Here is a 26,131-nt window from a genome sequence, read left to right as displayed (position 1 = left end):
ACCTTCTGTATTGCTCTCGGGATGGCTTGACCCAGTTTGCATTTTCCATACACTTCGTTTTTGTGTATGAGCTAGCGCAGGAGTTCCACATTTCTGTGTTGACCTTCTGCCGTGAATGCTTGGCTTCTTGTGCATTGCAAAAGGCCTTTTCTGTGCTGGAAGGTCAATCAACCAACTACTGGAGACCAGTCTGGAATATCGGGGCAGATTTGAGTCATGTGAAGATGAATGAAAAATACTTTTGCCTAGAGGAGCAAGCTGAGAAAAGCGAAGCAATTTCTCTATATCTTATCTGCAAACCTTTAATGAGTTAAACATTTGTACAAGTCCTGATGAAAAACAGCTATGAAAAACATTTTTGACCTGTACCAATAACCTGAACAGACAAGTTTTCATGCTTGTTATCTACAATACAGTAAAAGGGAGTGTAGTATAAAATTAATGCGCATTTAAAAGTTGAGCTGTGGCTTATTAACAAGGAAGGAAAACATTGTTATTACTATTATTATTAATAATAATATCTCACCAAAAAATCACTGAACACAGTTGCACTTTGAGCACAGACAAAGCAAATCCCACTTCCTCTTTTCAGCTGTAGCTGAACTTGCTCAGAGGTTGCAAGAGAGAAGTATTTTCAGGCTGCTGGAATCTTGTTTGTGGCTTGTTCTCAATGTTGAAGACAGGAAAATATATAGAAGTATTCAGTATTTGTAATTAGCCTTTCCTACTTTCTTTTCTGAGCATGCAAAAGTTCAAATGTTATCCCCTTGGCTTTTTTAATTTATACTTCAGACAAATATGAACTCGCAGGAAAACAGTTGGTAGTGCATAAAGCCCTGGTTATGTTTAGCTTATATAAGAAGGCAAAATTAATGTGTTTTCAGCTATTATTGCAGAATACACTGGTTGAATAAATTGTTTAAGGATAATGGATCTTTGATCATTTTGTAGGGAGGGCACACAAAAATCTTATGATGGGTGTCTTTTTTTCTTTTTACTCATGGTTGTGGCACAAGTCAAGAGCTATTTTGACGTACCTTTCATTTAGTATCTTTATGTTCTTTATATTTAATGGGAGTCTTTCTTACATGTTATTGCCTGTCTGTGATTTACAAGAGACTTAAAGATCAGTACACTGAACATCAATTAGTAATTGAACTAACTGAAGAAACCAAAACAGAAGAATTATTTCCATCTATAAAATACTGTGTTCTGTATTATGACTCAAGTTTACTCATCTGATTTGCTCGTAACTACTGCCTTTCTCTTAAGACATTAAAAGCCTTGAGATGGCAATGATAATAGCATTTATCAAACCAGTCACACTCCATTGGAAACACCAATGTGCTTGTAAGGATCAAGAGACTAAGAAACCTCTTTGCGAATTATTCTGTGAGGAACTGCAATAAAAGGTATCAACAAATGAAAAATAACATCCCTGACCCTCAATACGATAAAGAAAAAATCAACCATATGAAACAGCTTAAGAAAGACGACAGCAAACACACTAAGGTATTCCCAGGTACACTAGAAACATGGTTTGAGAAAAACCAGAACGTTCTTTAGGAACAGATGCTGACTAGTCGAGTGCTTTAGAAGAAAGACAGTATTGCTTGTTTCTTGATTATATCCATATCCAAAGAAAAAAAGTTGTTTTTTGTCTTTTGCAACTAAATGTAACTTCATCAAAGAAGTCATTAACTGTCTGTATTGATGTTACACTTTCTACCAAGAAACAGAATTTTAACCTGTTTATAAAAAACAAACGTTGACTTTAAGAACTGATCACACAGATAAATATTAACCATCTGAAGGTTTAAGGTCAAGGAACATTGTTAGAATCATAGGATAGTTGGAAACTTAAGGGTTCCAACTTAAGGGTTCCAATTTAAGGGTTCCAACTTAAGGGTTGGAAAGGAGCTTAAAATCATCTACCTAACTAAAATTAGTGGTTTGGGGAACTGGATACCGAAACTTCATTTTACCAAAAATCAACCCCACTGGGATGCTTGGTGATCCTGTTTTTTTTTCCAGGAAAGTTACATGTGAAATATGACATATCTGTTGTCATAGTTAACATTCAAATAAGGTCTGAGAACTAGAATGCTCAGTTTCTGTGGCTGATGTCTGGAGGTCAACAAGTGTCCTGTTCACTCCCTTCCTCCTGATATTTTCATTTCTCTGCTATCTAGTGAGATACACCAGCACATGGATTTGTGGAATAAATGAAAAGAGCAGTACGTTTTAGTTCAGCTATCAATGGGTTCTCTCACAGGCATGAACAATTGCACTGTTGAAGATTTAGTGAGTAAGATAGAAAGATCTTTTAATTTATTGCTGGAGGTAGTATCTAAGGCTGTTGTACAAATTGCAGAAGCTCTAGATTATGTAAACCAAGGCTAAAATGTGGGGTTATTGGGGTCAGTATTTCCTTTCTCTTCTCCGAAGTATGTTTTTGTGACTTACTACATGGAGACTCGAGTGAGGTTTGAACTGCAGCGTTAGTTACTGCACAGTCTATCCAGTCAAAGAGAGAAAAAAGAAAGGTAATAATCAATTTCTGATGGTATGTCAGAAAAGAAGAGTTTGATATTTTAGCTTCTCTATGCTGGTATGGTATTCCCACAGTGGTTTTGTGTCCAGCTTGGGACATTTTAGTCTAGAGGGCTGTATTGCCATATGAGTGAAGAACTAGCTGAATCATTGGCCTAAAAGGATGCTAAATAACAGCTCAGAATTTACCCTGAAGGTGTTTATAACTGGAGTTTTTTGGGGTCTACCCTGAGATCTACCTGTTAAATATCTTTATCAACAAGTTGGAGGAGGAGCTTTACCTGTGTAAAGGATGTGAATTGCACCAAATTGGAGAGTGTAGTCAGCATTCTTGAGGGTAAGACTGCCATTCAGAGGGACCTAGGCAAGTTAGAGAAATGGGCTGATAGGAACTTTGTGAAACTTAACAAGGACAAAAGCAAAGTTCTGTGGCTGGGATGGAATAATCCCTTGCAACGGCATGAGCTGAGTACTAAATGACTGGCTAGCAGCTTTGCTGAAAAGGACTGACTTACCAGTCCAGGTCCCCAGCAGCGTGCCCTTGCAGCGCTGAACACTAACAGCATATGCTGTATTAACAGGAGCACAGGCAGTGCTGGTGATTATTCCTCTTTACTCAGCACTCGTTAGACCATGACTGGAACACTTCATCCAGTTTGGGCCCCCAGTACATGAAAGGTGTTGATTAATGTGAGCCTCTGGCAGAAGGTCACCAGTATGGTTATGTCCTTTGAGAAAAACGGGTTTGTTTAGCCTGCAGAAGAGAGGTGTTTGGGAGGACCTAATAGCAGCTTGCCAGTACCTAACAAGGGCAGAAAGACAGAACTGGACTTGTTGCTGATGTGCGCAGCAGGTTGATGGGAAACAGAATAAAATGAAATGGGGAAATTCAGACCAGTATAAGAAAAAACTTTTTCATGAGGATAATTAAGCAACGGGACTGGGTGGCTGCAGGGGGCTGCAGAGTCTTCATCTTTGAAGTTTTCAAGACCTGTCTGGGCAAAACACAGGGCAATTTGGTGTGAATTCAGTGCTGATCCTCGTTTGAGCTAGAGGTGGGACTAAATGACTTCCCAGTCTGTTCCAAAGTGGATGATTCTATAATTGATACATTAAAAAGAAAAATATTTCTACACATATCAACTCATTCTGATTTCTTTAAGGACATTTGTTGGCAGCTCTTTAGTCTTTTGACTAAAAAAACTGGGTGGAAGCTAAGCCTTAGTGTAAACTTTATTCAATTTATGTGATGGCATGTTGTGTAGTATTCGAAGTATCACGGATGCATGAATGAAGACATACAATGATTGAAACCTGTTTTGACCAGTGGTCTAACAGCATTTGGGAACAAACAGTTTTAACAAGTATGATAAATAACAATAAAGTAAATTGTTACGTATCCTTGTGGCAAGTTGCTTATTCTTCACATCTTTGTAATACATGGCTAACTAACATCATTGACGTGTTTGGGTTTTGTCTTATCAAAGTGACTTGGTGTAAAGCTGTGCTCGTTATCTTCAATAAAAATGGATTTGGGAAAGATACTAAGTGTAAGCACTAAAAAAACAAAAAATGAAGCTAAAGGTTATTCCTGCAGCCTAACAAATCCACGGTACTGACTCTGAGAAGTAAAGCCTTAATGTAAGTCCTTATCAAGGTAAGATGCTTTTGCCATTTTAATTCTAAATAGCATCATAGGAGGGAATTCCTGAGAAGAATGTATTTCACTTGAAGGGAATTTCTCTCTATGCTCTATAGAACCACAAGATGTATTTTAATTTTTAATCAACATAATCTCAAGTTTGAGGCTGTGATACATATCCTGTGGACTTTGGCTATATATTAGAGTGTCAGTTAGGAAGATTTACTGTGGTATTGCTATTATCTTCATTAGCTTACTAAGTTTCTTAAAGTCAGTGCTCTGGATCAGCCTTTGAGCGGGAGAAGGGTGATCTCAGCATACCTATGGCAGTGGAGTTTGGTGTCCCAGGAGATATATTTCCCTCCTGCCTTCCATGGATTTCCCCTTTGTCACTCCAAAGGGCTCAGCATACCTGATATTTCTGTAGAGCAAAAAGATTTTAACTTCTTAGGCTTACTGAGAACAAGATAATGCTGATGAAATAATACCAAGTCCTTCCCATAAAAAAGAACAAATCATAGTTGGGAAATGCAATAAAAAAGAAGCAGTTTATCTCATTCAGCCTACCTCAGGGTCAGCCAATAGTGGACCCACATTTGGAATTAAGAAGCTCTTAGATCTTGACAAAGCTTTTTCTTTCTCTTCCGTTCTCACATCATTACACTTTGTATAATGAACTGTCTTTCTGCAAGGAGTCATTTTTTGCAATTACTGATAGCATACTCAGCCTTCTAATTTGACACCTTAAAACCAATATTTATTGTAGTGCGGATTTACATGGAGATAAAGAACAGCACTAGATTTACAGAAAACTGGTTTCACTGCAAGAGGTTAGAAAATCTAATCAAAACATCAGATCTGTCGTAATAGAGCCTTTTCTCAGTGTGCCTTAATCCTTTTGATCACAGAAAGTTTTCTATTGCGTGGGATCAGAGAAGTTGTTTTTTATCCCCTACTTCAGTTGAAGCATACTTTCAAGTACAAAGCTCAGTGTACTGTTGCAGAGAGCTATCAACAACCATTTTGTTTCATCAGAGGCTCGATGGTGCTGAGGGGAAACCAAAGCAAGGTCTGCAAATAGGTGCCAATAGTGACCACAGGCATTCCCGAGTAGGTTGCAAAGAGCGTGTCACTCGTAAGTCAGAACTCTGGCATATGAATGAAGACTTCTAGGAATACAGTGTCAAGTGGGAAGTGTGCATATCATGACAGCTTTAAATTACAACAGCTGCTTTCAGATTTTCTTCAGCCACAGTAAAGAGCAGACCCACCTGTACTAACGAAGAAACAGGCAGTGGCAGTAAAAGGTGCTGAATTAATTTGAATTAATTTAGATAAAGATTGATTCATTTGATTTGAGATAGAATGATAGAATGCTTAGGGTTGGAAAAGACCTCAAGATCATCAAGTTCCAACCCCTCTGCCATGGGCAGGGTGGCCTCACTCCTAGATCATGTTGCCCAAGGCTCTGTCCAGCCTGGCCTTTAACACTGCCAGGGATGGAGCATTCACCTCTTCTTTGGTCAACCCATTCCAGTGCCTCACCACCCTCACAGCAAAGAACTTCTTCCTTTTATCTGACCTAAACTTCCCCTGTTTAGAATCATAGTATAAGTTTAAGTTTAAACCCATCACCCCTTGTCCTACCACTACAGTCTCTAATGAAGAGTCCCTCCCCAGCATCCCTATAGGCCCCCTTCAGATACTGGAAGGCTGCTATGAGCTCTCCACACAGCCTTCCCTTCTCCAGGCTGAACAGCCCCAACTTTCTCAGCCTGTCTTCATACGGGAGGTGCTCCAGCCCTTGTGGCCTCCTCTGGACTTGCTCCAACAGCTCCATGTCCTTATGTTGAGGACATCATAACTGTGCACAGTGCTGCAAGTGGGGTCTCAGGAGAGCAGAGTAGAGGGGCAGGATCACCTCCTTCGACCTGCTGGTCATGCTGCTTTTGATGCAGCCCAGGATATGGTACTTGCAGGTTCACACATATTGAACACAAGAATGTGAGTAAAATGTGATTGTTTTCCAGCGGGTCTTTTCAAAATGAGTGTTTCTGATGAATATTTCTGAGAGAAGAAAAAAGTGAATGTATTTTGGCCCATATAGAGAAATACACATTTCAACTTGCTTCCTAAAAGTTCTAATAAAAATGATAAAATTCATGAGAAATAGCACTCCAATATGGCTATGTAACAGCTTTTCTTATCTGATTTAATGCTTTTGGGAGGAATGGATGTGTTAGAAATGTAATATGTCTTGTGATATTTTAAACTTTATTTCAATATTTTATTTCCAGATATTGTAAAAGAATGAGATATACATGTAAACGGAAATATGGATTTTATTTAAAATGTACTATTCTGCAACAAACAGCGTGTTTCAAACCTTTTTTATAGGTTATGGGCCAAATCTTCTCAAGTTAGGCTTTCTAGTGAGTTGTGGAGAATTAAGTTCAGTAAAGGACAAAGCTTCCTAAGAGGCTGAAGATTACAGAAATCTGTCACAACTTAAAAGACTATACCAGATCTTCTCTACTGCACTTGATGTTGCTATTTCCTGTCCCCTTGAAGTGAGGGCTAGCGCTGGATTTGTTCACTTATAGAATATGTTTTTCATATTGAGAAAAACATTAGCATTAATGTGCAGTAAGAGTTGCGTTAAAATCTGAATGCCCCATGCTCAATTGCAGGTAAAATAAGGGATTTGTTTTTCACTGTGATTTAATGTATCATGTCTTTGACAGTTTAATAAATTCAGTTGAGCAGAGAAGAAATCTTGACAGTTTAATACTGGAAAGTATAATTTACACAAACATTAACAAACGGATCTTAAAAACCCACACTGACTAAAACAGAGTTCACTGAAAACCTCCCAGCTGCAAGGCAACAGGCCACAGCCTTGGTGGGGCTGTTCTGCTTTCAGATGATATCTCTAATTTTGCTCAGATTTGAGGCTGAGGGTATAGGATGGCTGTTGGGAGAGTGATGTAGATGAAGCAGCTGCTTTATCAGTCATAAAGTATAAGTAGTACTGTTATTAAGTTGATGGTGGTACGTGGACATAAATTAGACAAAGGCTGTAGGTGGAGGTAATTTAATTCATTAGACTACTTCGTCACACAGTCTTTTGTGTGTAAAAGCCTCTCTTCTGGTCTGCTTTAGACAGAGTAGAAAATTTATCAGCTTTTTCCATGATACCAATTCATCTAGGAAAAGCCATAACCTCCACCTACAGATCTTTTGTTATCCATGGAATAAAGTAGTTTTTCTCAACATGTACAACTGCAAGCAGCTAAACAACAATCGAAACCATATGCAAATTCCAGAATTTAAAATCTCAAAGCACAGTTTTTGCAAGTGCTTAAAATACGACAGCTGCTAAAATATCATTTGTCTAGAGGATTTAGTTAAGCACTGGATAATTACAAATGCATCAGGGATATTGTTTCAACAGTATTTTTATTCAGAATTTAATAGAACCTCTTAAATTTGCATACTTCGGCGGGACTAAATAAAAAATGCAAGTTTCAACTTGTGGAATGTGATCTAATTTGCATAAAATACACATTTATAATAAAAATCTGGAGCTCTGTGGGACCAGCTAGGGCTACAGTGTAGCTAATTGAATCTTTAGCCTAAGTTCATTTAAATATATGGAGAAATTATAGAAATGACTACACTTAAGCGATTCATGTAAACAGATTTTAGTAACTGCTTAACTGTTCACGGTATAAAGGCTTAAAAATGATTATACGTTTCTAGAGAAACCAAGTTTGACACAGAAGCAGAGAGACAAGCTCACTAGAGTGTGGCTGAATGTATAGGCTGTGAGTAATTGCTCATTCGTATTAAACAACTCAAGCTACTCCACAGATCGACACCCCTGTGAGATGTGACCAGGCATCAGATGCCCAGATTCTGTAGAACTGAGGCAGTGTGAGATCAATAACTGCTTCACATTTCCATTCAATTCACTGCAGAGTGAGACCATGAAATGTGCTGATTGTGGGAACGCAAAGACCACAGAAAGATTCTGAACACCGACCTGTTAATTTCCTGTTTTATTAAGATAGTTAATTTCCTGTTTCATTAAGAAAATGGAAAAGCTGATTAGATAGAATTTAGTAGATGTCTATGTGGACCCCGTGAAATTATTTATGTAGCCCCTAAGCAGACACAGATTAAAAAGGATCAAGGAAGGAGCTGAAGCTGTTTCTGAAAAGTATGCGGATATCCCTTAACAATGAGCAAAGTTTCATTCAAATGTGTATGCTTCTTATACTGCTGTTTCTGTTATGTTCTAATGTTGCTCATATCGCAGTGCAGGGGATGGTCCTTCTAGCAGTGGAACCCAGAAGCTGGGTTTAAGTTTTCTTCATGCCAGTGTTACATTGCTGTCATGGTGTACACTAAATCATGACTGTATGCCTTTAACAATACCGACTTCCAAGTAAGGAAAACATCTTTCTTACTTGTCCTTGGAATACTCCATGTCACAAACAAATTACTTACTTAATGCTGTTCCGGTTTACTGATAAAATGAGAGGCTATGTAATCAACTATACTTTGGAAAAAATGACACAGGCTGATGAAAACAGGTAAGGCATCTCAACAGACCATCTTGTAACCTGCTTTACTTAGCTGTGATGAAGGATGTCTTTTGCCACAACAGCGTATTGCTAATCTCTCAAATCAATGCTTCCTATGCAGTAAAGCTTCCATCAGAGATCTAATCCTGCTCCTATTTAAGTCAGCAAGAAAAATAGAATAGGTTTGAGGCCAGTATATGCAGAGAACTGTGTAATCCCTGTTAATAAGCAGACATTCTACTTGAAATCAATCATGGAGCAAGTAGCAGCAAATATTAGGAAAAGACATACAAATAATTTGCTTCTGCTACTGTACTTTAAGCCTATGATTTTACTGGCTTAAGACTTCTAGTGCATAATAGTAGATAACAATGAAGTAAGTGCTGCAAGGGCAGAAAATGACTTTTGTGTATTGCAATGCTGTGTCCCCCTGTGAAGAATAGAATGTGCTAGGAAAGTCCCCTAGGGTTTCTGTTTTATCCAGTGCCCAGCCAATAGCTACACACACTAGGTATCTCCTTCTCTGATAATGCTGGAACATCTATTCTGGTTTGACCCTTAACAGGTGTAAAATGTTCTGAAGAATTTTCTTTCTGGTCACTGGCACAGCAGTGAAGACAAGAAGAGAATAGTGAATAAATACTGCTTGGGCTCAAACCTCATTTGTTTCATTTGTGGTCTTGTCTCCTGGTATGTAGAATACCAGGCCTGGTTTTCAAAATGTTAATTCATGGCAGATGATTAAATATGCTGATAAAGTGTCAAAAGACTGATGATAAATGGTATCTAAACTGACATATGTTGGTGTTGTGTGCCACAGGAACATGCTATTTCCCTGCAGAAGATGGACATCATTGTAACTCCTGGTGGTAGTTTTGTTTAGAATAAGTAACTGTCTCAAGAAATACAATGTGGTGCTGTTTACCTTTGTTGTGAGTAGAAATGACAGGTCGCATGTTGACTCTGAGATACCACCATCTCATCAGCTGTTCGCAGGGAAGTGGGCTAGGATAGATTGTTCACACAGGTTACTTAGTTTTCCTGTTTCAGCACCTTTATTATAGAAGGTGACCCTTTCCTGCCTCAAAAAGATGTTCTGAAGATGAGTACGCTAGTGATGGTGGTGGAAAAAGACCTCACTAGATACGATCTATTATAGCATCTCATCTCCCAGTATGCATAGTGAAAATGTTTTTACAGTGATAAAAACATTTCCAACTCACTCAGAAACTAAAGGTTGGAAAAGAAGTGGTAGTTTGCAGCATTGGTAGCCTGTGCCTGTGTGGTATTGACTGGGAGGGTACAGTTAGAAGTTTTTGGAAAAAGAACGATAGAGACAGTCTGTATCTGTAACATGATCTCAGATTTTAATCAACAGAGGGAAATAGTTCTTCAGAAAAACAAATGAGTTAGAAGGATGAATGGAACTTTTCTTAGCAGTTTATGGTCTTTCTTAGAGTTCTATGGTATTTTAATGTTAAACATGAAAAATAAAGTGTGAGGTTGTGTGTTGGGACCCAGTTCCTTCACTACAGTCTGAGCAGTTTCATTATTCACAGGCTCAGCTGGCCTGCTTATAAATCTCAGCAGAACTACCTAATGCAGATGTGTTTTTACAGAACTAGGTTTTAGAGCAATATTGAAGTAGGTGATAACAAATAATGTGTTTGTTTTCTGAATGGGGACAAATGTGTTAATTCTGTGCATACTAATAAGCTCTTTGATTTTTTTCCTCTTAAATGCAAATAATTTGGGCTGAATGTTTAGGGGACTGATCCTCAGCATAAGATTGCCAGAATGTGCATTCTTTTGAATACAGAAATGTGTAATAGGGATATCTACGTCTTGCTTTCCAATAAAAGGGGAAGGGAGGAAGAAGGGAGAGGGGGTTGTGTATAAGAAGATACAAATCACAGTTCACAGAATGAGTAGCAAGCTTTGGCTGCTTCTCAAAATGTCTTCAGCTTCTTGAGCAATGTGCTGCATTAGTGGACACTTCAAGCATATATTCTAATGTAGTACTTTCTATGTAGTGTCATAAATGCAGTCACTTATACCTGTTAGCTTTTTTTAAAGTATATCATCAAATATATTACGTACCAAAAGGAAGATGGGAAGACAGTAATAGAAAAGAATACCTTCTTTAGTGTAAGTTGATCTGTGAGATGCAGTAACAGCAAAACCAAGTTATCTGTAGATCTGTGTCCTACAAGTCCATTTTATTCTGCTACTATCTCTACAGTAGGAGAGTTTTGTGCTGGAGTTACCAGCACAGCAAGAAGGATGTGCTGTATCTGGTTCCAGTTACATGCACGCTGTCTGGCAGCCAGTATGCAGCAGAGACCAAACAGCAGAGCTGCACTCTTCATTTGGGTCATTTTATTTTCATGCTTCGATTCTCACAAAATATTTGCAGTTGGTGTAGCAGAGAGATTTTCTGTAAGGTAAGAGGTTCAATAGCTATTGATGGAAGGAATTAACAGACAGGCAGGCAGCAGTGACAAACCTCATTTCTTTGGGAGGTCAGCAGTCTTCTTTCATATGTTAGTTGGTTTGAAATATTTTTCCTTCTTGCTTTAGAGTCTCCTTTTATTTTCAGTTAAAGCAGATGAGACACTACCGTTAAAATACTACTGCAGAAGCTGAATCAAAGTTATTTCAATGCCTGTGAAATACTGATGTCAGGTGGCAGAACTATCGATAAAGTCAGTGCATGCAGTTTAATGGAACAAAGTTACTGAGTCCTGAAGGTGGCCTTGGTCAGTAATGTATAAAAAATTAATAAAAGTACCAGTACAAAAGGTCCAAGTGACTAGGTAGCACAAGTGGGAGTACATGTTGAGCCCTCAAGATGTTTAGGTGAAATCATAGGGAATTTGTTTTCATCTCTTTCCTGCGATCTGCAAGAGGGCACGAAAGTAAATAAAGTAAAACAAGAAATGCATATTTCAGCAATTTAATACATAGGGAGTCTGCATCTCCCTCTTTCTATCTAGATTAATGTTTTGCCTTATCTGCAGTAAGCAATATCCAATCCAGAAAGTCTGTTCACCTCTCTCAGGATATGATCAGTTAATCTGTTCTTTGGTACACTTCCATATTCATGATCCTTTGTATCGCAGACAAATTATTTCAGACTTTCAACATCATGGAATGGCTTATCCTCAGACTGTTATGTTCTTTCAGTAATTTCACAGAACGTACCAGATCACAGGAGCCAGTATTAGTTTCTTTTATTGTAGTGTTTTCAATAGCTAGCATTTGCATTACCTTTAGAAGACTCCGTCTACTTTCACAAGTTAAATACATTTGTTGTGTAGTGGCAATTATCCTCAAATATATGCTTTAAAGAAGGTTAGACGAATGGTAATCTATTTGCAAATGCTGTAATTAGAAATAGCAATCACAACATCTTTTTCAAACAGCAACTGCCTCAGTAGTTTGCTGTATGCAAATTACCAAGAATTTCTCCTTTGATATATTGGAGATTCCTTTTTTCTGTACCCCTTAACATCTGTGACAAGTCCAGTGAAGTTCAAAATACAGCTTGATGGAAGAGAAGGCTTAAGAGAATGTTTTCACTCTGTGATGCCTCAGAGAGGGATCATCATAGATTATTTCATAAACTGCTTGTTTTAAGTAAGTAGTAGAAAAAATCAATTAGATCAATTAGATTAGATCAATTAATTAGGCTAGAGAATAGATTGGAAGTTGTATTTAATATGTACAAAGACATATCTTCCGTCAGGTGAATCCTAGGAGCACTACATTTAACTCAGCCTTATGACAAGGCTTTCTGACATTTTCTCCTTAGAATCATAATGAGAAAATCTCCTACAGGATAAGCAGTGTAAGTGATACACTGCACAGCATTCTAAATAAAGCACTGCGCCTCCATCTAGCATTCCAAGGATTGTATTGGAAGGTAATCAGATAAATCCTATTGAAAAACTTGAGCAGGGTAGAGTTTGTTACAGGCATTTTCTTCTCGCAGTAAATAAATACTGATATCACAATGTGTATGGTGAAGCATATTAAGACATTGTGTTATGTGCTGTACTTAATCACAAAATAGTATTTTCTGCTGTTTCAGATGTACACAGCTATATATGCAGCTGTTATTGTTTTAATTTTTCTTCTTATGGTGTTGGCCACATACTATTGCCTAAGAGAAAGAAAAGAAAATGAAAATAAACTTAATAAAGAAGATACGTTTGGTATTAATGGATCATTTTGTGATAATTGCGTTGTTGCTGTCTGGGTGGGAGCACAAGGGATACTAATGTTCCTACCTCTGCTTCAGCAGCCCCAAAGCAATCAGTAAATACAATTAGTTGTGGCAAAAGATTGTGTTTCATTTGAATGCCAAGAAAACCTTTGAAGACTGCTGCAAAGCAGCAAATAACCTCATTTGAAATATCTTGCATAAAATAAAGAGATATATGAAGATAGCAAAAGAAAACTGCCTTGCATTGGTTTAGGGGGCCTATAAGGATGCTGGGGAGGGACTCTTCATTATGGACTGGTAGTGGTAGGACAAGGGGTAATGGGTTCAAACTTAAACAGGGAAGGTTTAGATTGGATATAAGGAAGAAGTTCTTTACTGTAAGGGTGGTGAGGCACTGGAATGGGTTGCCCAGGGAAGTTGTGAATGCTCCATCCCTGGAGGTGTTCAAGGCCAGGTTGGACAGAGCCTTGGGCGGCATGGTTTAGTGTGAGGTGTCCCTGCCCATGGCAGGGGGGCTGGAACTGGTCCTTTCTAACCCTCACTATTCTATAATTCCAAGTGAATGGTGCAAAGACAGAACCCTGCACAAATACAGGATTGTAAGCATAGAAACATGCTTACAAAGAGAGCATGAAGTTGAATAGTGCTTACTAGAAAATCGATCATTTGTACTCCACATTTTCTAAGTCCCTTTTAAGTTTTGTAAAATTTCCCCCCTTTTCTCTGATTATATCTACTGTTAGAGAAACAAATACTTTCTAATCTAATGTGAAAGGACAAACCCCAGCCTATTTCCAGTCTAAGTGGGAGCTGGGGATCATTTGCTCTCAAGAAAGCACCAAAAAAATACGACATAATATCCTTCATGTTTCCTTAATTCTACCCATGATGTACACCTTCTTCATTGTGGAAAAGATACAGGATTTGTTTTCACATGTTGCAATCTGAGAACTTGCTCTTGACAGTTTTTAAACCTTTCTAGTTCAGCCATGAGAACTATAGCATATAGTCAGTGGTACTATGTGTTTGTTGAGCGAACGGTATCAGAAAGGTATTTCCATTATGATTTGCTGAAGGGTCATCAAAATTTTTCTTGGTCTGCCTCTTTTTCGTATCAGATCCTTGGGAAGAAATCTGTAAGTATGATGAAAAATGCAGAAGGGACTCTGTGGTTAGTAGGTTCAATCAGCTGCTTTTTCACCATGACTTCAAATTCAGGTTTAGGTAAGATACCTTGAGAAGTATTTATCTTCAGTACCCAAGCTGACCAGTAGAGTTGTAACCTTTGTTTTAATAACAGACATAAACAAAACACCTGGAAGAATACTTTGCTTTTTACACTGGATTAAGCCTGAATAGTGTCCCAGATAAACACTCTGTTAACTTGCTGTGGATGCTGTCCCAAAATGCATCATTATAGGGATTTTATCTTTCTACATCAGCCTTTACTTGCATATTACTTGCTTTCTGTACTTGCTTTCTATTGCTTACGTACTTGCTTTCCAGTATCCTTTAGGAGCTGTAGTGAGAAGCAGGCCTTCCTCTTGAATCATCTGGCATTTGAATTCATTCAGGAGATAGCACTCCTCAGTGTTTGCACTCTTCTGCCTACATTTAGCAGCATTCATCCCTTTGAAGCTACAATTGTCTCCTTATGAAACACCAGTGGTGCTTAATGGTTTACCAAGGAATGGCTGATCCCTTCCCACTTCCTTCCTGACTGTACTCTTCCATCTTTCATGGTGAAGTGCTCTGATGACTGACCTGTCTATTTTGTATCAGTCTGTATATATATTATTAAATATACTTGATGAAAACATCTCATTAGGATAAGAATAGATCTTTTCACTGAGAGCATATATAGTGACAATCAACTACTTAAAGCAGCAGTGTAGCTGGAGTTAAGAATCCCTGAAATACATCTTTTCCAAGGGTTACATTAAGCAATTTTAAAGGAGTATTATTTAAGGTAATCTGTTGTTTGGGGGAAACATGCTGTTTCAGGTAATAAAGTAAAAGCTCTCTTCATATCCCTTCATGGCGAATATGCGCAGAGTCCTTGTTACAGAAGTTGCAGTATTCCTTGGACAGAAACACAGTGATAAAATACACCTTTTCCGCTCCCTAACCTCTGCTTTTATCCTGCCGACATTCATGTGAGATACACATAAAGAGAAAAGGCGCATTAAAGTGCATTACAGTGTTGATTTATAGTGGCTAGTAGTTCTTCTTCTGTAATCCATCATACTGCTTGACCCAAAATGGATGGAGGGTTTTATTTTTCTTATTTTTCAAAGTCTGTATCTTACATGGAAGCTGCTGTATGTATTTTTAATTCAGAAAATGTCTTTTTGAAGTCCTGTCTGTATTTCTCTTTAATCTCTTTTTATATCATTTTGTGTTTTTTTCTATTTAAGGCGTAAGTGAAACTGGTGCAGTCTGCGTATTTTGTACTTTAATGTGCTTCCAGCCCATTCCCTCACAGTTGTCTTTTCTGCTACACTGATGAAGATGCTTATACTTTGCCTGTCTACATTGCTGCTTTTTTTAATCCTAGGATGTGTCTCATTCACTCTTTCTTTACCTTCAAAATTTCTGTTCTTGGCTAACACTAGCATATCTAGTAGGGCTCCTCTAAGTGTTTTCCCTTTGCTCAATATAGATCTTCTTTGGTTTATACTTTATTTTTTGTTCTTTAACTAGTCCCATTCAATATTCCTGTTCCAACTTGATTGTTTGCTGCTTGCAGCCCAAGTAATCTATTACACAGGACTTCTATTAAAACTTTGCTACAAGTGATGTAAACTGTGTATACAGCCATTGTGTACCTTAAGGGGACCCTGTTAGTGTTTGAGGATAAAAACTTTTGATGACTGTATCTGTCTTCATGATCTAGATTTCAAACTGGGGCTTAACTCACAAGTGAACATCTGAAAGCTGTGTTCTAGCAGGAGATGCTGTTCCAATAGCAAAGTACATGACCTAGACTTACATTGCCGCAAAGCTGGAGGGAAATGAACGGAGTAACAACACTGTCAACAGACTGAATTGCAGTACGCTGATGTGGCCACAATTTTATTCGTGTTAAGGAACTATCAAAAATGAGTATATGCTCAAGAGAGTAGTTGGCCAGGACGGAAACTACTGGCAGAATTCTCAGTGGGAAAATCTGAGAGGAAAAAAACAATTTAAAAGCTACCTTCTTCACCTATCAAAAAATTCTATATTTAAGTTTGGGTAGGTCTGTGCACCTATTGTGTGCCTTATCTTTAATGCCATTTTCCACAGATCAACTATTTTATATGAGTAGTAAGATGTAAAGAATCATAGAGTCACAGAACTGTTTGGGTTGGAAGTGACCTTTAAAGGTCATGTAGTCCTGTGCAACAAGCAGGAACATAAACAAGATCAGGTTGCTCAGAGCCTCATCCAGCCTGACCTTGAGTGTTTCCAGGGATGAGGCATCTGCCACCTTCCTGGGCAACCTGTTTCACCATCCTCATCGCAAAAAATTTCTTCCTTAAAGTCTGAATCTACCCTCTTTTAGTTTAAAACCATTATCCCATGTCCTGTTGCAACAAGCCCTACTAAAAAGTCTCTACCCATCTTTCTTGAAGACCCTCTTTAAATATTGAAAGGCTGCAGTAAGGGGAGTGTGTGCAAGCACGTGGGTTGCCTGAATTCAGATGTTCACCTAAAAGGAGCTTTTATCGGGTTTGAAGCAACCAGCACTGCCTCATTGCTGAAATATAAAGCAAGTAGAATGGACTGTACTGTCTGAAAAAAAAGACTAGAAAAAGATTGCCAGCCCCCCATATCCCCAGCCACAGAAATAGCTTGATGTAATCCAAGGGAATAATTGGTTCTTTTCTGGAAAAGGTTTGATTTTCTGAGAAAAAAAAACAACAACAAAACAACCAAAAAAAAACCAAAAAACCCCCAAGCAAACACAAAACACCAACCAACCAACCAAAAAACCCCCACTAAAACCAATCCAGCCAACAATAATCCCCCATCAAACCCCCCTGTCTGCATTTAACGCTAAGAAGCTACAATTGCTTTTAAAGATTTTCTTTGTTAACTGTGACTTCTGATTCCCTTGTGCCTGGCTAAGAAAATAAGGAAGTTTCGCAATGAAAAGCAATGGAAGACAAAAAGTGACTTAATATAAATAATAACAATAGCTGTAATCAGGATAAGAATATATAGTCTAGCCAGTGTATTTTCTCAAAGCAAGCCAGGTCATTTTCTTAATCCAGCTAAAAGCTGTTTAAATGAACAAATGAATGAATGAAATTAGTGTGTAAGTAAACAGGAAATCTGTCTTATTGCAAGTTCTAAATGATGCAGATATCTGGGAGCAGGCTGGACTTCAGTACCTTGTGTTGCAAATTTTGTCTTGGTTCCTTGGAGAAGAGAGCTCTGTCAGTATGATGGATTTTTTAATGCTCTGTAGTTTGTTCTCCTGCTTCTTTCTCTTTGGATTGCCCTTGAATTTAAGGTTGTTAAAATAAATGTCTGTGTTTTGCCAACATCTTTGGCTGACCAAGTAGGGAATGTTTTGTCCATCTTAATAAACAAAGGACACATTGGGTTTGTAAAGAACAGGCAAATTGCCAGTGTGTGGAAGTTACTGATGTTAGTTTGTGTATTCCCCCTCAATTGTCCCCTTGGCCTATTAGGCTCTGTGAAACATTTCCCAAGTTTAGATGTCAAATTGATTATTTGGGCGGATGCATTAGTGATTTAAAAACAGAATGTGGCCACCACCATAATCAGTTTGGAATAGAAGGTGAAGTAAAGATATCAGTTTCCTCCTGCCGCATTTACCTTGTTTGACTTGCGAATTTAATCACCAGCACTGAAGCTAAGGCTCAGGTTGTTGGAGGCGAGGGTCTCCCCACTGATGTTGGTTAAAATTTGTGTGATTTGAAAGTAAACTACGAAAAAAGAAATAAAAAAAAATCCAAAATCCCAAACCAAACCCAACAGAAATGGTTGGGGGCACTTGGTAAAGCCATTTCCCAGTTGAGCAGGGAAGGTGTTCTATTCATCAGGTGTATGAATTTAATAAAGAGCTGCTGCGGGAAGAACCCCTGTAACAAAGTTCTGCTTTTCACTGACCAAAGAGGGGTGTCTTACCACTAGTTCATGCTTTGTAACATGCACAGTTATGTCAAAATAAAAACATATGCCAGTTTTATTAGTGTGACATCCTTTGCACTTGGCTTATGGTTGACCATCTTTGATTGAGTTGCAGTAAAATTAACTTGTGTTTGCTACATGTTTGCTCTAGGAAAAAAGATTTTGAAGAGTGAAAACAGGGCTTTGGATGACTGCAGGCCCTAGACACTGTTGAACAGCACTGCCTGAACTGAGATACTACATTAAATATTTTCTTACTTATTATATTGCCAGCTCAGGGATGGAAAACATATATCACTTGGCTGGAGTTACTTGGTAATAAACATCATAAAGCCACGAAGTAGTTCTGAATTCATAACATGGACCTGCGTTAAATTTGTTATTCATCAGGGTAAGAAGGAGTATTGAAATCACTGGCACTGACTGTACTTACAAGTACAATTTGTGTTGGTAAAGGGAGGTATATGTGTGTTGGGAAATTCCATGCAGAGAAACTGTATTTTGATTTAAAATATGAGAATTTATAATCCACAATCCTCTTTGGCTGTTCATAAGTGCCAAGCTTATTGTTAGCCACTGAATTATTTTATCTTTAGAACTTGTATTGGGATCTAGTATTTTCTCAGGATTCAAAGAGATGCCATTGGTTAAACTTACTGAAAAAGGCAGATACGCGAAGTATATTAAAATCTGAAGGGGCTGGTGTAGAAGAGAAGCCTGTGATGTTTCAACAATGTTATTTCAAGTCTTTTTCAAAATAATCCCTTTTGGGAATCTCTCTGGAGTTTTCTATTTCAGAATTGAAATATGAAAACCATCTATATTTGAAACATTTGGTAGCCTATGCTGACCTTGTATCTAGAGCCTGCATACTACATAAGCTCAGTGAACCTCCATATACTTGGTAGAAACCTAATTCTCTGCTTTTTCTCAAGGATCAACAGATCCACAATCAAGCTTACTAATGTGTAATTTAGACCAGTTAGCATACTGTATGTATGAAATACTGAATGGGCTGTTCTCATTCATACTGTGAATGATACACATTTCTTTGGTGCTCATCCTGTCTCTAATTGCAAACTTTCATTCTAGGAAGTTAGTTTTAATTATACAATAAGTCTTAAGATGGCAATCATGTTCCTAGTATCTTAGCTTCTGCTTTCTCTTATCTCTTACCTCTCTCTTAAATAAATAAACAGTAAAAGATAATTTAGTTTACACAAAAATGTGTAAAGTATTTGTTTGCAACTTGCTAGCTGTGAATCTTATTTCTCAAAATTTAAATAGCATCCTGCTGATCAACTTTGCTGATGTGCTTGGCTTCTTTGTTTCACTATTACTCCTACTGATTTTTAGTTCAAATCATTATCTAAACTGTTTAACAAGGGTGAGTCTCGTTCTACTCTAGTAGCTAAATGATATTCCTCAGGTAAAATATCATAGATCCTGCAAACTTTCAAGGTAAAACCCAAACCGAAGAGTGTTCAAAGAATTTCCAGAGGAAACATCTCTGACCACAGAACAGCAGGGTCTTATTCCCCTCCATCACACTTTCACCACTTTCATGGTAGCATCCAGTTGCATGTCAGCTGCATTGACAGATCTCAGCAAATAGCTGCGATTTCACCAGACAGATACGCTTCAGTTTTCCACGTGAGCCATGTGAGTGTATAATTTGGTGTTTGCCAAACTGATTTCTCTTGTAGGTCAGCATGCAGGGTGGTAAATGAGCCAAGGGACAGAGGCTTCAGCCCGGTATTGCAGACACCTGGGGAGCATACAGTCTTTGTGGGGCAGGGCCTCGAAGTGCTTTCATTAACAAATTTGATGGCCCTGTGTTTTGTAGGTGGCCACAGACCTCCATCTATTCTGGGAATTACTGCTTTAAAGGGAAATTGCTGCCACATTATTTGTTACCTGCATTTCTAGAACAAGTTCTGGTAGCCGTGCCTTAAGTTTTCAGGCCCATTGAGGCATCTGTAGCTCTGTGATTGCTCTTTGTTTCATGAAAAGCTTTGCCTTTCTCCTGCTTTTGCTCAAGAAGCGTTTATTTTTGCTTTCTCAGTAAGGAAACAGGAGTTTCCTACCAACTTCAGGAACATATTTTAGATGAAAATAAGGGTGTGATTGCTTTAACCTGTGCCATGGATTCTTCCTGTCATACAAAACATTTTTTTCTGTCTTGCCTAAAAATCTGACACAAAAATGTCCCCAAAAATGTAATAACCAAGCAAAGCATCATGGAGTTCCATGATTTTTTTCAGTTACCCAGAATCAGTACCATTTATTCATACTTCTATATCCTGATAGTGTAATACCATCCTTTAAGGCTTTCCAGAGCAGGGAGAAAGGAACAGTCTTCTAATTCTTAATGTACACCTCTTGCAGCACAACAGTTAGATAAGATGATGAGAGATTTCTTTTCAAAACTTCTATTTTTTCATGTTTAATAACTCTCTTCATCTTGCTTCCAGCTTTCTTCACTTTGCTGCATCATGCAGCAGTATTATTTTGACTTAATTTGGGCAGATACAAGCTGGATGCCACTGTTGAAAATCCCTCATTTTCTAATACGATGTTGCAAATATGGCAGTTCTGGCTACCTTACTCTCTAAGCACCTAGATGAGCTTTGTTTTCTATCACAAATCACATGTGTTTTTCCTGTCTGACTAGCTTAGTCTTCTTACACTTGCTCATGTATTTTCCCGACCTTGTTTCTCCCTTTGTCTTATGTTTGACTATCAGTGCTCGGAGGGTGGCTTGTTATCATGAGACTTTTATTTTATAGAATCATAGAATAGTATGAATCATAGAATTTTGTATTTTCCAGTTGCACTTGTTGTAGTGATTTTGAAATATTCATTCTTCAAGGGAAGTATTTGCCCACTCTGTAAATGTATTAAAGGCTTTCAACTTGAGACAAGCTTTCCCAGAACTCTGGACTTGTGAACCTGTATAATAATAGCTGGTTTTCCTTGATAGATTCCTTATTTGGCCAATCCTATAGCTCATAAGAGACCTATTAGCCAGTGTGGTCTTGCTACAAATAAGTCTTCAAAGCTTGGCTGATAGAAAAGTGCCTATTTTGTCAGGATTGCAACAAACTCATGGGTCATAAATATTGGTGACTGCCTAAGCAGATTCTTTTCATGTTTCTCTAAAGAAAAACATTTTACATACAGCTTTCTTTTTGGAGAAAATTGGTCAGACAGATAACTCAAAGCTCTTTCAAAGGGAACTTTGTCACCAGTTCTCTTGGCAAATGAATCAGGAATGTCATTTACTCCCTCCAGCCGAAGGGCCTGTAAGAATGTAACTTTTTGAATTTCAATATTCATTGCATGCAACAGAATTCGAAAAGTATTTTTTCATTTCTGCTTTTAGAGAGTGAATCGGAGAAGTAAAATGCAGTTTTTTACTTTTTTACTCTATTCACTGTTTTCTTTGTAAACATTTTGGTTTTAATCTTTTATATTTGAAGGATTGCTGCATAATGTTTTCCTAGTGTTTTGGTAATTTGTTCCTCCTTTAGTTGTGAACACCTGACTCCTATTTTGTCTGAATACAGAGTCATTGGACATGTGTACCATCTGTTTCTTGGCCCTTTTGTCTTTCAAAGGCAATGCCAGATCAGCTGTTGCAGAAAACCAGCAAATAGCTTTAGTACAAGAAGTGCAAGGAATTAGTCAGTATTTTCACCTTTTGACCTTTGGAGGCTGTGAGCCATGTATTTTCTTCAGTACAGCATCATCCATCTGGTAATCCAAAGCTTCTTAATACTGAATTGAGAGAAAGGGGTTTCTCTTTTCATTACTTTCTGCTTGTTTTAGCTCTATCACAAAGACAGTTGTACTACTGTGAAGAGGCAAACAAAAACACATAGAAAGATGAGGTGCTAATTTCCCATGCCAGAAGGAAAAAAGCCTCAAGGACCTGCAATTCCTGTGCATCTCTTGAAAAGTGAGTGTTGTGCAGGTGGTAAGAAAGGCAAGTTTTTAGTGGGAGAGGTGCAGCTGCCGTGGAACTTCACAATTAGGAGGTCTGATTTGCTGCCCCACCTACAGCTGGGGCTGCCCAAGCAGGACATTGCTGGCAGGTGGCCGCACTCGAAGGACAGGAATGAAGGAGGGAAGGTGAGTGAAGATGCAAGGTAAATTCAGGGAGAAGGCTTTTGGTGTGGTGAGGTGTGGATTTAGGACATCATTTTATAAGAAGAAAAGCTGAATTTCCATTCTTGAAGAAGAATTTCTTCATTCTAGGTAAGTTTAGTAAGTGTTTTAAATAGTGTTGTGCTTGTAAGTGTTTTTCTCGTAGGTAGGCCTCGGCACCTTAACTTTTTTAAGGAGTGCTTTTTTTTTCCTTCTCTGTTTTTTTTTCCTGAAGATGTTTACATGAATTGAAATCTTACTTTAGCTACATAACTCATTTGTGAGTCGTTTGGATGTTCTGCTGTTAAAGTCTAGCTGAGGGTCAGCTTTCTTCGGAGTTTATGTGTCGGTGGTTTTATGTCCTGTGAGGAGATATTAGCACCTGGTGTAAATCCTTCCTGTCCTACTGTTGTTTTTATTTAGGTTGTATGGGTGCCTATACACTGCTCTTCAGTAGATAACAGAGTCTGGAACCATCCTGAATAAATTCCCAATAAGGTTCAGCCCTTGCTTGAAAGAGTTTTTAATCTAGTTCTGGCATAATGCTAGTGCCCTGCCTTCACAGAGCTGTTTTTTTCTTAGTCGCTTTATATAGCTGGGAGATAACCATTTTTATGTGAAAGGCTGAATTCCTGAAGCAGTTGCTTTGGCTAGTAGACTATGTGAAGTTCAGGTAGGAGTAGTTATCTATCATGTGTGACTGCAAGCAGGTCAAACCTCTGTTTCTGAAGTTCCTGAAGTTCCTGAAATGGTGTTAATAGCTCTCTTTAACTGGTGCCCTTTTGACGTTTTTGCCTGTGTAACTTGCTTTTCCTAGCCAGCCTTTTCCTCCTAACCATTGTCACAAGGCTTTTAGCTGCACTGAAAACTTCAGCAAAATCATTCTAGCTCTCATGCTGTTGATACTGGCTCTGCTCTCTTTGGCAGATATAGCTATGTTCAGTTTCTGCGGCTCTGTACTGCACCTTACCCTACCTGTTGATTTTGTAAGCGAAATAAGTTTTGTTGTTGCTGTTTAAGCCCTATTGCACTAAGTAGTACTTCCTGCATGTTGGAAGTGTATGGGTGCAACTTATCAACTCCTTTCTGCCTAGCAACACTGGTAGCCTTTAATATACACAAAAAAAGCTCCTTGTAAAATCACTTAGGTGCACTCCTGTCACCCCTCAAAAAGCTTCTTCCGGATACCCACTTCTGTATTGTGCATGAGGACATTGTAGCAATCCATTGTCAGGGTATCCTCTTTAAAGGGGTAACTGAGATAAGGTGTTTGGTTTTTTGAGGGGAAGGGGTAGAAATATTAAATTTGTGTGTGTGTAATACTGGAAATGGGGCCTGTTGTTGGGGTGCTGAGAGGGGTTGGATCCTCCTGAAGTCTTATCTGAAGCATCTGTTCAGAGCAAGAAAGGTTCATAGCACTGAGAATTTTACTTGAAGTTATTCTATGATGTGCAGACCAGAGAGCAGCTGTAGCATGGTCTTTTCTTTTAATGCACTTAAAATAGCTGTGCCAGAAGTTTTCATGGGTACGTGACTGTGTTCGTTAATGTGAAAATGCAACCTGCAAGTGTTCATTTGTGTGTTTATGTGAGTGGACCCCACAGGAGGTGATGTAGCCTAACTGAGATGGAAGAAGACCCCGTGTCTGCCTTCTCCAATCTCTGCTGTTATTGTAAGGCTTCTCTGTCTTTGTTCTTTCATCTACAACACAAGGTTGAGGTGTTTATTGGGGATAGATGGTATCCTGCATTCACACACCAGGAGGAATGCTGAGTTTAATCTTTCATACCAGAATGAAAAATTTTGTTTTTTAAATTATTTATAGAATCATAGAATAGGTAGGATTGGAAAAGACCTTAAGGTCATCTAGTTCCAACCCCCTGCCATGGGCAGGGAAATTTATGGAGCAAAGTGTTAATGAAATTGACTTCGTTACAGCAGTTCATTTAGGTTCTTTTGTTTTCTGGAGACTATCTGAACTTCAGAATATTGGCAGAGTTTTAAGATATCATCTGTTTTTAAAAAATCTCCTAACAGGCTCTCTTCACACCAGTCTTAAGAAGTCCAGATTGGGAACCTGGAAAATCAGTCCTGCTTAGTGAACAGCTTCAACAAGCTGATTCTTTGTGAGAAAGTAATGAATTGCAAAAAGCAGTGGTAACTGCTAAGTATTTTCCCTCTTGCAAAAAGACCTTTGAGATCTACTGATTAAAGTGATGATATTGTTATTTGTCTGGTGACAACTGAAAAATAATGCATGGGAATTCATGTAGAAATTACTAATGTATTGCTATAACACTTGGATACCTCAAGTGAATAAGTAATAGGTGGGTAATTGACAGAAAGTGATGCAAGTAATCTAAATCTCATTCTCGTCTTGAAGCCTGTCAGTAGGGGTGTTTAAAAAGTAGATTTTATGACCTGTGGGAAATTTGAATAGTTGAGCTACAAAGCATACTAAAATCCTGTAAGGGATGGAAAGGAAAAGCAATGAATATTTTCACATAATGAAAACTTTCCAGAAAGATGTAGCTAAAAGCTAGGAGCAAAACTAGTGTTTAAATTATTTAAATGATTCTGCATATTAACATAATTTTCTATCTTGGAAATGGCATTTCCAAATCAAAATTATTTTTCATGTTCTTCTGGGTTATTTTTGTCACAATTAACCTAAATAAGCACACTTGAATTAAGGATTTTTGTTCTGTTGCTGTGCTCATTTTAACTCGTACAGAAGCAGTAGTTCCTTCTAGCAAGGTCCTGATCATTATATGATATGTTTCTTTGTAAAGCTTGAAAACATTAAAGAAACTCCCAACCTTCTAGTTATGGGATTGTAGTGTAAGGTGACATCAATTATCTCTGCTTGTATCTAATCTGCTCTTGCAGTTCCAATAGGGATCTTCGGTTCTTTGAAGTCTTACTTGGTTTCTAGGTTTCTGTGAATGGCTTGTAAAATAGGTATACCTTCAGTTAATAATTTAGTCTATATAAGACTTGTGGTGTGGGCTGCTTTTTTTTTTCCCCCTCAGGCTTGCTTTATGAGCAGATCAGGCTATCTTAGGATCGTTCCTGTACGAGTGTGACCATGAAAATGACCCATAGTGCTTTTTATGCTCTTGTTCATATATTGCAAAAAAAGGTACCAGTTGCAGATCAGGTCTCAATGTGTTTTGTGTGTTACAAAGATAAGAAAGGTGATGATCACTATCCTAGTGTTTACAAACCAAGGAAAAGACAAAAAGATGGTAAAAGGGCACACAAAAAAGCTCAATGTTAGAAGCAAGTCAGCAATACAAGATGTTTCTGTAACCAGACCATATGTGTTCAGCTATATATTAGCAGTTAAAGCTAAAACAGTGACCAGGTTCATGTTACTGAGTGATTAAAAAGGCTGATGATGAGGACTGTGCAAAACCCAGAAGAGAATGCTTGGATTTGTTTTAAAATTAGTAGGAATCGATGTATAGGAGATGGAAAGATCTCTGAACCTTAGTCTATTTATTTGTATGGGTGCTCCTAAGCAAAGAGGTTGTGTGTAAACCGCAGGAAGAGGAGTCTCTCTTGAATGTAATTTTGATTAATTATGTTCTTAATTGAATCATAAAATGCAGATATTCCCACAGCATCAAGCATTTCATTCATATTCAGAGAGCTTGAAGAAGAGCATAGCAGTTCTGTTTTCACAATGCTAAATTAGATACAGTGCTAGGAGCATATCATATGTCAGCATTTATTTCTAGGTTTAGTTTCATTAATCTCTTGCACTCTTTATAGGTTAGCAGTTCCTCTGATATTTAAGAAGAGAAGGCTGTATTTTGATAA

General features: G+C 38.1%; 1 protein-coding gene across 6 annotated transcripts in view; it reads left to right on the top strand.

The window, feature by feature from the left end:
• EPHA6 (EPH receptor A6) overlaps nt 1–26,131 on the top strand; it is a 467,936-nt gene that overhangs the window by 62,236 nt on the left and 379,569 nt on the right. The window contains exon 1 of one of the 6 annotated variants that reach the window (XM_057415934.1): nt 22,328–22,417. The exons of the other annotated variants lie outside the window; for them this stretch is intronic. The gene's annotated coding sequence lies outside the window, so the exon portion shown is untranslated. Of the gene's footprint in view, nt 1–22,327; nt 22,418–26,131 lie in introns of those variants that run through there. 6 annotated transcript variants of the gene reach the window in all.

Source organism: Pezoporus wallicus, unplaced genomic scaffold, assembly GCF_028554395.1.
Source record: "Pezoporus wallicus isolate ANWC-B61680 ecotype Strahan unplaced genomic scaffold, APGP_CSIRO_Pwel_v1 contig_6814, whole genome shotgun sequence".
Taxonomy (NCBI): Eukaryota; Metazoa; Chordata; class Aves; order Psittaciformes; family Psittacidae; genus Pezoporus; species Pezoporus wallicus.
This window is presented reverse-complemented; position numbering and strand designations above follow the sequence as displayed.